The 13,682-nt window shown below is 49.5% G+C and overlaps 1 protein-coding gene across 2 annotated transcripts in view; it reads left to right on the top strand.

Annotated features, from left to right (window-relative positions):
* ex (FERM domain containing expanded) overlaps positions 1–13,682 on the top strand; it is a 153,123-nt gene that overhangs the window by 94,732 nt on the left and 44,709 nt on the right. The gene's annotated exons all lie outside the window — the stretch shown is intronic.

A 13,682-nucleotide genomic window follows, 5' to 3' on the forward strand; every position in this document is an offset into this window, starting at 1 on the left:
AGATACTTCGAGATGGGAGGGACTGATAACACCAGTGAACACAAGAGGCACCTGAACAAGACGACGAACTTGGAAAAGATGTGGAGAAAAACATGATTTTCTAGACGCAAACTTTTGGATGATTGGAACTAGACAACTGAAGCAGGAAATAAGGAGGAGAACATTATGTATGTTGAAACTATACTCGGTGATAAAAACGAAAGAGGGGTTCAAGGAGAAGGACCCCACAAATGTAATACTCGACCTTTTGTGCATATTCTGGTTATCACACACACACACACACACACACACACACTACACCAGATGTTACAATGACTGTGACGAAACTGTTACCGCCTGTGACGGGAGAGAGAGAGAGAGAGAGAGAGAGAGAGAGAGAGAGAGAGAGAGAGAGAGAGAGAGAGAGAGAGAGAGGCCAGCCAACCCGTGACGGGGAGTACTAGCTGGCTAGCCGGGAAAGGGGGAGGGGAGGGTGGTGTCCAGCCCCATCCCCCCATAGCTTGTATAGCATCCAAGGTCTCCTTGTGTCAATATTTGGACCCGGCCGCCACCACCACCACCATCAACCTCAGGGGTTCTGGGGTTTGAGTGGAGTTGATGTGGCCGTGGAGAGAAGCTGATGGTGATGGGGTACTAAGTTTGATGGTATAGTGAGGGATTAGAGTTGATGGTGATGGGGTATAGGGGTTGATGGTATAGTGAAGAGGTACAGTTGATGGTGATGGGGCACTGGGGTTGATGGTATTGTGAAGGGGGGTAGAGGTGGTGGTGATGGGATACTGGGGTTGATGGTATAGTGAAGGGGGGTAGAGGTGGTGGTGATGGGGCACTGGGGTTTATGGTGTACTGAAGGGGGTAGAGTTAATGGTGATGGGGGGGGCTACTAGGTATTTGATGGTGAGGTTGGAGGTTTGGAGGTAAGGTGGACAATTCAGTGGCTTTCTAGGGGGGTGGGGAAGGACAAAAAGGAAATGTATTTTACGCTTTCACATATCTCAGGTTCTGGGAAAGGAGAGAGAGAGAGAGAGAGAGAGAGAGAGAGAGAGAGAGAGAGAGAGAGAGAGAGAGAGAGAGAGGTCATTAAAATTGAACAATAGGTTCACGACAGTTTTAGTGGACCGTAAATGTAATGAAGACAATTTATAATCGATGGCCAGTTCACTTCCCTAGTGTGGAGCCTCCACTGCTGTAGTGGAGGCTGGCCAACGGCCGGCCCTGAAGGTCGGATGTGCTGGCTAACCCTGCGGCCAGCTCGCCCAACGCTGCCCTTACACTTAGTCCCTTGTTGGTGTTTAGCACATATATTTTACGCGCTGTCTTCTTCCTTGTAATTAAAAACAAAAACGTGCATTCCGTCGCTTTGCTGGCTACCAGGTATTGTGGGCGGAGGTGGGCGGCGGCGGTGGTGGTGGTGGTGAGCTGTGGTGTGGAAGGAAGTGGAATGGTGGTGGTGGTGGTGTGGTTGCAGGTGGACACATGGGGTGTTGTGGGGTCGAGTGGGGGAGGATGAAGGTGGAGGCGGTGTCCCCCACCACAAGCGGCTTAGATGGTGTCCCAGTAGAAGGAGTCATGAAGTATTATTATTATTATTATTGTTATTGTTGTTGTTGTTGTTGTTGTTGTTGTTGTACTCCCTCATCACAGACTCATGCCTTGCTAACGTGGGTGTGTACAGCTCGGGTTGTAGAGGGGCATCGCAACGATAGGTTGCGGGTTTATCTGTGGTTAGAAATGGATATTCTTAGTTATATATATATATATATATATATATATATATATATATATATATATATATATATATATATATATATATATATATATATATATATATATTTACATAGATTTGCATAAGATGCTCAAATCGGATCAGTATATAGCTTCGCCGTTGTTCATTTCGTTCCCATGGCTGACTGTGTGTGTGTGTGTGTGTGTGTGTGTGTGTTGGCACCCCACAAGCCCTCCGTCAGTGACCAGGGCGGAGCTATCCTCCTCGGGTGGCTGTCGGTGCTGGAGGCCGTTGATCCGCGTACCCTCCTCCTTCAGTATATACCCCCACCGCAGAACCTCGCTGGTGTACGCCCTTACACACCAGCGGTCTCCTGCCGTGGACGTTCCCGAGGCACGCTGAGCGGGGGGGACAAGTCTTCGTCAGCTCTTGTCGCGGCGTCCCACAGGCCAACACCAACCACTCAGCTCCTTCCGTATCTGTTATTTCGGCAGACTATCATCTCACCGAGTCTCTCAATATCCTCTGCATGTTGTGATGCCTCCATGGCTTCCTGACCACAACCACCACCACCATGGTCTCCAGTGTCCCCAACACGTTCCCTGTCTTCTCGGGGGACTTTACATCAGCCACCGTGGGGGTAGGAAAGACAGTTTGCAAGCCTTCCAAACGGGGAGTTGCTTTCCCCGTATCATGAGGGGGTGACGTTCGTGCGACAATTTGGGTGGCGAAAAAAAAAAAAAAGTGTGGTTCGTGCTTTTTTGTTACACACACACACACACACACACACACACAAACACACACACACGTGTCTCTTCCCGTAACAAACCAATAATAAAATACACCAGATGAAATATCAAATGCTCACAACACATCACAGTTTAAAAAAAAAAACTGCGTAATAGGGAGAGAGAGAGAGAGAGAGAGAGAGAGAGAGAGAGAGAGAGAGAGAGAGAGAGAGAGAGAGAGAGAGAGAGAGTGGGACCCCACGAGTGTAAAACTCCCTCACACCGTACAGTACAGATTATTACCCGGGTAAATTACACATCATCACTACACAGTAAACGTTGCTTATCACAACCCCCTCATCCACAGATACGACCTTTGAGTGCGACGGGTACGATCCTTGGGTATGGTGGCCTGACCTTTGACCCACCCCCGACTCTGCAGGGTCACGTCAAAGGCCAAGCCATCTTATCGACGTTCTCAAGGGAGGAGACATGTTATGGTAGCGGTACTTATATAATGGTTGTACAGCTGGGGTGGTATGGCGTCATAATGTGTTGGCAGACATATTATTTCGTGGAGGTATGGTAGTGACCGCATACTCATGGTGGTGATGTGATGGTAGTGTAGGTATGATATTGGTTCAGTTATGGTGGTGATATGATGGTAGTGTAGGTATGATATTGGTTGTATAGTTATGATGGTGATGTGATGGTAGTGTAGGTATGATATTGGTTCAGTTATGGTGGTGATGTGATGGTAGTGTAGGTATGATATTGGTTGTATAGTTATGATGGTGATGTGATGGTAGTGTAGGTATGATACTGGTTGTATAGTTTTGATGGTAGTGTAGGTATGATACTGGTGCAGTTATGGTGGTGATGGTGTGATGGTATTTAGGTATGGTGCTGATTGTGTGGTGGTCGTCCAGGTGTGGTGATGTGGTTTTTGAAGTCATTATGACATGCTCTGTGTCTATGGTGAGGTCCGATGTGTAGGTATAGTGAAGGTACGGATTTTGTTTGTGTTTGATGATGATTTCATGATTGTGTATGGTGGTATGGCAGTTACTGGTTGTGCAGTTATGGTGAGATGGAGGTATGGTGATCATGGTTGTGCAGGTATGGTGAGATGGAGGTATGGTGATCATGGTTGTGCAGGTATGGTGAGATGGTGGTATGGTGATCATGGTTGTGCAAGTATGGTGAGATGGAGGTATGGTGATCATGGTTGTGCAGTTATGGTGATCATGGTTGTGCAGGTATGGTGAGATGGAGGTATGGTGATCATGGTTGTGCAGGTATGGTGAGATGGAGGTATGGTGATCATAGTTGTGCAGGTATGGTGAGATGGTGGTATGGTGATCATGGTTGTGCAGATATGTTGGTCTTGGAGTATACTTGTTTGTATTACGCATGTATGGTGAAGAAATATATTAGTCATAGTTGCCTAGGTATGGTAGATGGTAGTAAAGGTATGGCTATATGGTGCAGGGGGTTGTGAACATTATGGTGACTGAGGTTGTGACACTGTGTCATGCTTGCAAAGGAATGTGGTAGGCAGAGGTGTGGTGGTGAACAGTTGTGCTTATAAGGTGGCAGTTTCGTGAGTGTGCAGGTATGGTGGTCATGGTGAAAGTATGGTGGCCATGACTGTGTATATGGTGTCGTGGTGATGGGGTATGGTGGGGTGGTGTGCAGCTGTGGTAAGGCTGTGGTGGTGGTGCTATAGGTATGGTGATGGTGTCATGATTTGCAGGAATATATGTATATTGGTGGTGTAGGTAGTGCAGAGGTATGGTGATGGTGTAAATATTATGGTGATAATGTAGTTATAATGATGGTGGTGCAAGGTGGTGATGGATCAGCTATGGTGACAGTGCAGGTATGGTGGTGATAGTTCTGGTATAGTGGTGGTGCAGGTATGGTGGTAATGGTTCAGGTAAGGTGATGATGGTTCAAGTATGATGATGGTGCAGGTACGGAGGTGATGGTGCAGGTATGGTGATGATAGTGCAGGTATGGTGATGGTGCAGGTATCGTGATGATAGTGCAGGTATGGTGGTGATGGTGCAGATATGGTGGTGATGGTGCAGGTATGGTGATGCGGGTTACCTGCCCCAGCTAACAGCTATGGACGAATGACTCTCGGTTGGGTTATCTGCTGTTCGACTTCATTTTCCCGCCGTTACATCTCGGAACTAACTTTTACTCCTTATTTAAACCGTCCTAATTTAAAAACCATTCTATTCCCTGTAGTTTTAGACGGGAAACACGATGGAAAAGGTGTTGTGGTATATATTAAAATGCGTGCTTGAGTGGTAGAGATCCGGGAGGTATGATGCGGGCTCCAACAAGGGGAGTACCTGCTCCCGAGTCCCGCCATGCCCTGCAGATGGTCAGGTGTTGGCCGCAAGATGGCGCCTCGCTGCCCCTCGATCCTTCCCGCTTTGTTTCGGACACCCTTATCCCCCAAAATTCCCAGTCACCGCTCCAGTAATGGCCGCTACCAACACCCCAATCAAGCCAAGGGTTAATATGCCTATTCCGATTAGAGAAACTCGAGCTAAAGAAAAACGTTATTTTTTTTTTTCTTCTTTCCCGTAACAACTCTTGATCCCGGTCAGCGAGAGGTTAATTTACAACAGGTGATTAAACTGCAGTAACACATGCTTAACAATTAGATCTTCAACCGACTTTTTCGAAAGATTTCTAAATTAGATCCGAAAGTTGGATCTAATCATAGTTGTATTCGATGAATTTCGTAGAGGAACGAGATTTGAATTCTGCGGGTGCATTTTGGCGGTTATCGAGAGAAGTACTGTTCACACAGCTGCCTCACGCGCCGGTAATTAATTGCAGAAATGTACCAGCAATAAATAAAAAACCTTACAAATGTCTCTTATGGTGAAATTTTCCTTACAAGATTCAGAAAAAGGGACTGACCTTGTGCACTAATAATGTAAGCCATAGTCTACGAGTGTTGGTCTTATTTAAATCTCTCACATTTGTCAGCAGTGTAGAATTTTAAGAGATATCTCAAAATTGTCTCTAATGGCGTTGTGTCGAAGACGAAGAGTTGTCGAGAAAGTGTATTAAGTGTGGAAGGTTAGGTAGTGAGGGAATTATTGTATGGTACGAGTTATTAGGATACTACAAACAGAAGAGATTTAAATTTCCCAAAATTCTGTATCGAAAGTTGTGATGGACTTGGTGATGGGGGACGGGGCGATGGCAGGGGAGGCGGCCGTGTGCTGGCCTGGGAATACTGACGGAGGAGTCATCAGCCTGCAGCAGAAGGTAAGACGAGTCGGCCGCCCAGTACAGGCCAGGGCGGCCGACTCCTCCCCCTGCTACGGGTACAGTCTTGCTGCTGCTTACGTGTCTACGTTTCCAGTCCGCGAAAAGAACTCTTGTTGGAAGGAGAGTCCTACTTAGGAGGGTTGTGTTTCTGTTACAACGGGAGTCCCAGCAAGGGGTTGTGTTTCTGCCTCCGTCACAACGAGAGTTCCAGAGGGGTTGTGTTTCTGCCTCCGTCACAACGAGAGTTCCAGAAGGGTTGTGTTTCTGCCTCCGTCACAACGAGAGTTCCAGAAGGGTTGTGTTTCTGTCTCCGTCACAACGAGGGTTCCAGAAGGGTTGTGTTTCTGCCTCCGTCACAACGAGAGTTCCAGAAGGGTTGTGTTTCTGTCTCCGTCACAACGAGGGTTCCAGAAGGGTTGTGTTTCTGCCTCCGTCACAACGAGAGTTCCAGAAGGGTTGTGTTTCTGTCTCCGTCACAACGAGGGTTCCAGAAGGGTTGTGTTTCTGCCTCCGTTACAGCGAGATTCCCGGAAGGAATGTGTTTCTGTCCCCGTTACGACGAGAGCCACTAGCTGGGTTGTACTTCTCTTTCCCTTACAACACGAGTCTTGAGCAGGGTTGTACTTCTGTGACCTCCACTGTTCATGTCGCAGTCAGCCCGTATGTACTGGTTTCGTAACAGAAACTGTCAATTTAATCATTTTTTTACGATTCACTTCGCTACTTCACATTCCTACGTTGGACTCCACTGTATTGGAATAACTGCAGTAACGGGACCCTTCTACTGGCCGCATACAGCCACTCAAACTATCGCTCAGCCTTGGGGAACAGGGAGAACAATCTTTGTTTCTTTCTCCGATAGGAGTTCTTCCCAAGACTCTCAAGATGACTGTAGTTAGAATAGAAAATCTTAGGAGACTTACACAGGCCACAAGACGCAAAGGACCAAAATTTACTCAGGCGGAGCACGCTTTTGTCGTACGACAGTGTTACCCAAGCGTTTGACGGAAGGCCGTTCGGAGGCCTGTCGGCATGCGGCTGGATTGCCGGGCGTACGACTTTGTCATTATTTATCAAAGTTTGTTATATATATATATATATATATATATATATATATATATATATATATATATATATATATATATATATATATATCTTTTGGGGGAAAGTTACGCCACGTTTAACACTGACAAATTACCATTAAATATGGACATAAACACCTATTGTGTGAAATTTGTTGCTTACGTGAAATTATGTTTCATGACGGAAATGATGCGTCTAAATATGTAGTTTATCCTTCGATACTTGAATAAACATACATCTCAAACTTTTTGTATTAATAAAAGATTTTCGAAATTCTCAGTTTTGGTGGAGCAGAGACGCATGTGAAACATTTCACCGTATATGGTGTGTGTGTGTGTGTGTGTGTGTGTGTGAATACATTTTGAAGCCTTCGACAACTTCAGTGCGTTTTTAGACATGGCGGCCAAATGTGGTCAGCTTGCTATGGTCTTCCACCATTCTGAAACCTTTTCCTATACTTATTTCCTAGAGAATATTTAGCCATTAGAATCCATGGTGAAATGCATGCAAAAGTAACTCTTATGCGTCGGATCCCGAGAGAGCTAATTAGTCTGTTTGGTCGTTGCGGCTGGAGTCTGATGTAACGCCTTATAGCGGGAGGCCGTAGAGGCCATTAAGGTGCGTGTCGGAGGGAGGGTTGCGGCCGGCGTGCCTGCGAGCGGCAGCCGAGCAGGAGGGACGTTCCTGCCCGATTTATTCTGGTATGGTTTTTGTTGTGTTCTTTACCCCCACGCCTCGCTTATGTATCTTATCACGGGTCTTTTACATGGCCACGGAGCCACTCATCTCGCGACGACGGCGGCGATCTTGCTACGCCAACCCCTGGCCTTCCAGGGGCGTCCGGCCCCCGCCATTATAACAACATCCCCCCCCCCCCCCACCTTTCCGAGGTATTTCCTTGCGGAAAGCCGAGGTCGTGCGTGCATTTACGCCCCGTGCATGGTGCCAGTCGACGACCCTGCCGCCGCGGACGAGGCTGTGCTACCTGGAATATTTAGAAGCGGACCAGACGGCGGTGCCCGGCCACGAGGCCCAGGGAGTACCAGGGCGGCAAGGAGGCTAGGCTGCTGCAGTCGCTGCTGCTGCTGCTGCCTTGGAAGGAATTTGTCGAGAGGGCGACGTGTCCCACACGTCGCTGGCCCGCAGATATTCCTCCTCCAGGAGGCCTTCTTACTACATCTCCTCCTGCCTACCTTCCCAGCATCCATAGGACAGCCCCAGTCCTCTAAGGACCTCCCCAGCATCCGCACGTCCACACAGTATGCGTACGACCACCCCAACTTCTCAAGGGCTTCCCCAGCATCTAATAGGACCACCCCAACTCCTCAAGGACCTCCCCGGCATTCTTAGGACCACCCGAGTCTTTTAACGGCTTCCCCAGCATCCCAAGGAATACCCCAGCCTCTGAGGATCTCCCCACCTTTCCAGGGGCCTCCCCAGCCTCTCAGACCTCCTCAGCTTCCCACGGATAACCCTAGTTCCCATTAAACTCCCCAGCATACCAAGGACCTTCCCCAAACCTCCTGAACCTACCCAGGACTGCCTGGCTTCCCTGGGACCTCTTCAGCCAATCTGGGACATCCTCGGCCTCCTCTGGACATTCGCAGCCTCCCCCCCCTCCCCCTCAGACCCGCCCAGCTTCCCCGAACATACATAGCTAGGGCGTCCCCCAGGGGCTGTAGCCCTCCCGCCGCCACCCCGGCCTGTGCTCTCTTCCCCATGTTAGGTAGGCCTAGCCAGGTAGGCCAGCCCCCAGGGTGCAACCATCAACTGTGGCAGCGGTCCGAGCCTTGCCCACCACTCCACCACCTTCACCCAGAACCTTCCACGAATCCACCACCTTCACTCGGATTTCTTCACTACCCCTCCAGCTTCACTCAAGCCTCTCCACCTTCTTCTAGGCCTCTCCACCAGCCCTCCACCTTCACCCAGGCTTCTCTACCAGCCCTCCACCTTCACCCAGGGTTCTCCAACAGCCCTCCATCTTCACCCAGGCCTTCCCACCAGCCCTCCTCCTTCTTCTAGGGTTCTCCAACAGCCCTCCATCTTCACCCAGGCCTCTCCACCAGCCCTCCACCCTCACCCAGGCCTCTTCAACAGCCCTCCACCTTCTACCATGCTTTTCCACCAGCCCTTCCCTTCAACAGGCATCTCCACCAGCCCTCCACTCTTCCAGGCTTGTGCTGTCATCCCGACCACTGCCACAGTTCGGGTTATACACGCCAGTTATAAGGGTCATTTTGCTCTCTCTCTCTCTCTCTCTCTCTCTCTCTCTCTCTCTCTCTCTCTCTCTCTCTCTCTCTCTCTCTCTACACACACACACACAGGCCAAAAGTAGATTCTGCTTCTAAAGTTTGGTCAACGGACCTAAAGACGCACAAAACCAATAAAGGTTCAGAAGAGGGCCATAAAAATGGTACAAGAATTAAGATAGACGACTTACAGGACTAGTTTAGAGGGCTTGAATTTGCCCACCATGGGTGAGAGAAGAGTGAGGGGTGACCTGATCACAACTTTTACGCATTTCAAATCAGCGTAATGATGTAAAGTGGAGAGTGCACAGATCTTTGAAAGGTGCAGGGATAGAACATCCAGGGGTCACAACCTGAAAGAAGAAACTCGTTCGAAGGGACGTCAAGAAGTACTTCTGTAAGGGTGGTGGATGAATGGCATACAACGAACGAGGCTACGATAAGTGTGGGGGGGGGGGAGCACCACACGGAAGTTTAGAAACCTGTATGATCGTCGAGAATGTTCGGGAGGTGGGGGGTCCAACACGAGAGCACACTACCCCCCACCAACACAGTACAAACATATAGTTACATACAGACTTGTTGGCCCATGCGTGTATGGAATTCCCCGTGGAGACAAATTGCTCAGCTTAGAAAACAGTTTGCACGATATGATTGGTCTGTTGGGCTTGTGAGTGGTCTGTTGGTCTTGTTATTGGTCTATAGGGCTTGTGAATGGTCTATTGGACTTGTGACTGGTCTATGGGGCTTGTGAGTGGTCTGTTGGGATTGTGAGTGGTCTGTGGGACTTGTGAGTGGTCTATGGGGCTTGTGACTGGTCTGTAAGGCTTTGACTGGTCTTAGGGGCTTGTGAAGGGTGTATGGGACTTGTGTGACTGGTCTGTAAGACTTCATTTAACCTCTTTATCACGACGGCATGACCCTTGACCGGAACCTTACCATATTAGATTACGGTGACGCCCTTTGATCTGGCCTTCAAGGGTCAGCTCATCATACCCAAGGGTCGTGTTCAAAGGTCGTACTCGAGGTCGCCATGCCATCGTAGCCAAGGATCGAGCCGTCGTGCTCACGAGACAGCTGTTAAGTTAGTTAGCTTCGCCTCTTTTTCTTCCGGGTTTTCCACAGGGTTTATCCGGGGCTTCCGGGGGTTGCTGGTGCCGATTTCGAACGACTCCTTCGCTGGAGAACCCGCCTCGTAACGTCATTCTAGAGCAGCGTGCAGGCAACCTTGGCTAGAATTACCGTTTCCAACTGGAGGTTGAAGATTATGTTTTTCCGACGATTCTTGATGTGTTCTGCGACGAGTCTGACATTCATTCCTGCCACAAATCACTACCTTTAGAGATATCCCCTGCCACCCTCCTCCACCCACCCCATCCAACGATCATGGGGAACCACCAGTGGGAACTGGGAGGTTTGGGGTGGGGGAATCACAAAAAAAAAAAAAGGTGATTTACGTTAGAAATGAAGGTCACGATCGTTCAAAAAAAGGCGTCCAAAACCATCGGAAAAACTGTTCTAACCAAACCAAACCTAACAAAATTTCACTAGGTGTCCAAAACGGTGATAATTCCCAACGTTGGAGCGTGATGTAGCCCTTCCCGTCATGACTGCACCTTGAGTCTACTGCTGCCCTCTCTCTCTCTCTCTCTCTCTCTCTCTCTCTCTCTCTCTCTCTCTCTCTCTCTCTCTCTCTCTCTCTCTCTCTTCTCTCGTCTCCATGTTGTTGTTGTACAAGACCAACTCCAACTCCGACAGCCGCCTGTGTAGCACCGCGTTCGAGGTCTTCACGTGTGATGGTCTGTGGAGAGCTGTGAGTGTACGTGTGATGGTCTGTGGAGAGCTGTGAGTGTACGTGTGATGGTCTGTGGAGAGCTGTGAGTGTACGTGGGATGGTCTGTGGAGAGCTGTGAGTGTACACATGAATCTTAGAACCAAACCTAAGAATGAGGAAGACAAATGAATCCAGGGGATAAGAAAGTCAAGCCTTGTAGTGAGAGATGCGAAATGGGGCATGGTGCAACCTTAGACTTGAGCTGAGCCAGCCCTGAGGTGGTAAGGTACCTACTCCGGAGGTGAGGCAAACTTGAACAACGACACTTCCCCACACCCTCTTGTTGGCAGTGATGAGCCATCATGGTGGCTGTGGTGTTGGCAGGGATGAGCCATCATGGTGGCTGTGATATTGTCAGGGATGAGCCATCATGGTGGCTGTGGTATTGGCAGTGATAGGCCATCATGGTGGCTGTGGTGTTGGCAGGGATGAGCCACTATGGTGGCTGTGGTGTTGGCAGTGACAGGCCATCATGGGGGCTGTGGTGTTGGCAGGGATGAGCCATCATGGTGGCTGTGCTGTTGGAAGTGACAGGCCATCATGGTGGTTGTGGTGTTGGCAGGGATGAGCCATCATGGTGGCATCATGGTGGTTGTGGTGTTGGCAGGGATGAGCCATCATGGTGGCTGTGGAGTTGGCAGTAATAGGCCATCATGGTGGCTATGGTGTTGGCAGTGATAGGCCATCATTGGTAAGTGATAATACGGGGAGGTGAGGTGGGAAAGGTGATGATGCTGTATAGGTGGGACACGGACGGTGGACATCCCATAAAGTGGACACTTCACACTGTATACAGCCCACATAGCATATATTTTTACACAGTGGACAACCCATACAGTGTAAACTTCACACTGTAGACAGCCTATATAGCATATATGTTACACAGTGGACACTTCACACTGTAGACAGCCCTTACAGCATATATTTCACGCAGTGGACAGCCCATAAAGTGGACACATCACACAGTGGAGAGTCGACACTGGATGTACCATGGTGGACACAACACACCCCGTGCGCCCCAGAGTGTGTTATGAGGATTTTATGATAGTCCGTCTCTTCAGAACGACCCTTGAGCCCGGCGGTACGACCCGTGATCACGCCGGCACGACCCTTATTCTCTGACCTGATCCGTAAGGGTCAGCCACAGACCACGCCATCGTACCTAAGGGTCGTACCATCGTATTCAAGGGTTCGTACAGTTGTACTCGAGAGGTCGTACCGTCGTGCCCTAGGGAGGTCGTATCGTCGTGCCCTGAGGTCGTACCGTCGTGCCCTAGGGAGGTCGTGCCGTCGTGCCCTGGGGAGGTCGTACCGTCGTGCCCTGGGGAGGTCGTACCGTCGTGCCCTATGGAGGTCGTACCGTCGTGCCCTGGGGAGGTCGTACCGTCGTGCCCTAGGGAGGTCGTGCCGTCGTGCCCTAGGGAGGTCGTGCCGTCGTGCCCTAGGGAGGTCGTGCCGTCGTGCCCTAGGGAGGTCGTGCCGTCGTGCCCTAGGGAGGTCGTGCCGTCGTGCTCAAGCTGTTAATAGAGACTGTCCAAGCCCCGGCTCCAACATAGGTTCGGGTGAGTCATAATAGCATGCACATTTCCATATTCAAAGAGCGGCCGTGAACGATCACCAAGGGAAATGAATGGTAGTGAATGGACATGACAGCGCATACCTCTGTGTGCTAGAAAACCCAGTGCCGGCTGACCACGCGGTCAGCATGCTGATGCTGACGCCGCTGACGATGACGCCCTTGCTGTTATTGCTGACGTGGCTCCTCAGGCTGACAGTCTTATAGGGGCTTCTAATGAAGTGGTTCTTACTGACACCAGCTTCTGCTGATGGTGCTGTCACAGATGCTGACGTTACTGCTGACGGTGCTGGTGCAGATGCTGACACTGCTGCTGTTAACAGATGGAGAGCTTCTGATGCTGTCACCACTGTCTTTACTGAGGTTCCTGACACTGACACTGTTGCTGCCACTGCTGATGACACTGGTACGAATGCTGCTGCCAACTTGTAATATATATGGATGTTTATGGATGGGGTTGTTAGGGAGGTGAATGCAAGAGTTTTGGAAAGAGGGGCAAGTATGAAGTCTGTTGGGGATGAGAGAGCTTGGGAAGTGAGTCAGTTGTTGTTCGCTGATGATACAGCGCTGGTGGCTGATTCATGTTAGAAACGGCAGAAGCTGGTGACTGAGTTTGGTAAAGTGTGTGAAAGAAGAAAGTTAAGAGTAAATGTGAATAAGAGCAAGGTTATTAGGTACAGTAGGGTTGAGGGTCAAGTCAATTGGGAGGTGAGTTTGAATGGAGAAAAACTGGAGGAAGTGAAGTGTTTTAGATATCTGGGAGTGGATCTGGCAGCGGATGGAACCATGGAAGCGGAAGTGGATCATAGGGTGGGGGAGGGGGCGAAAATTCTGGGAGCCTTGAAGAATGTGTGGAAGTCGAGAACATTATCTCGGAAAGCAAAAATGGGTATGTTTGAAGGAATAGTGGTTCCAACAATGTTGTATGGTTGCGAGGCGTGGACTATGGATAGAGTTGTGCGCAGGAGGATGGATGTGCTGGAAATGAGATGTTTGAGGACAATGTGTGGTGTGAGGTGGTTTGATCGAGTAAGTAACGTAAGGGTAAGAGAGATGTGTGGAAATAAAAAGAGCGTGGTTGAGAGAGCAGAAGAGGGTGTTTTGAAATGGTTTGGTCACATGGAGAGAATGAGTGAGGAAAGATTGACCAAGAGGATATATGTGTCGGAGGTGGAGGGAACGA

Source organism: Panulirus ornatus, chromosome 27 (assembly GCF_036320965.1).
Source record: "Panulirus ornatus isolate Po-2019 chromosome 27, ASM3632096v1, whole genome shotgun sequence".
Taxonomy (NCBI): Eukaryota; Metazoa; Arthropoda; class Malacostraca; order Decapoda; family Palinuridae; genus Panulirus; species Panulirus ornatus.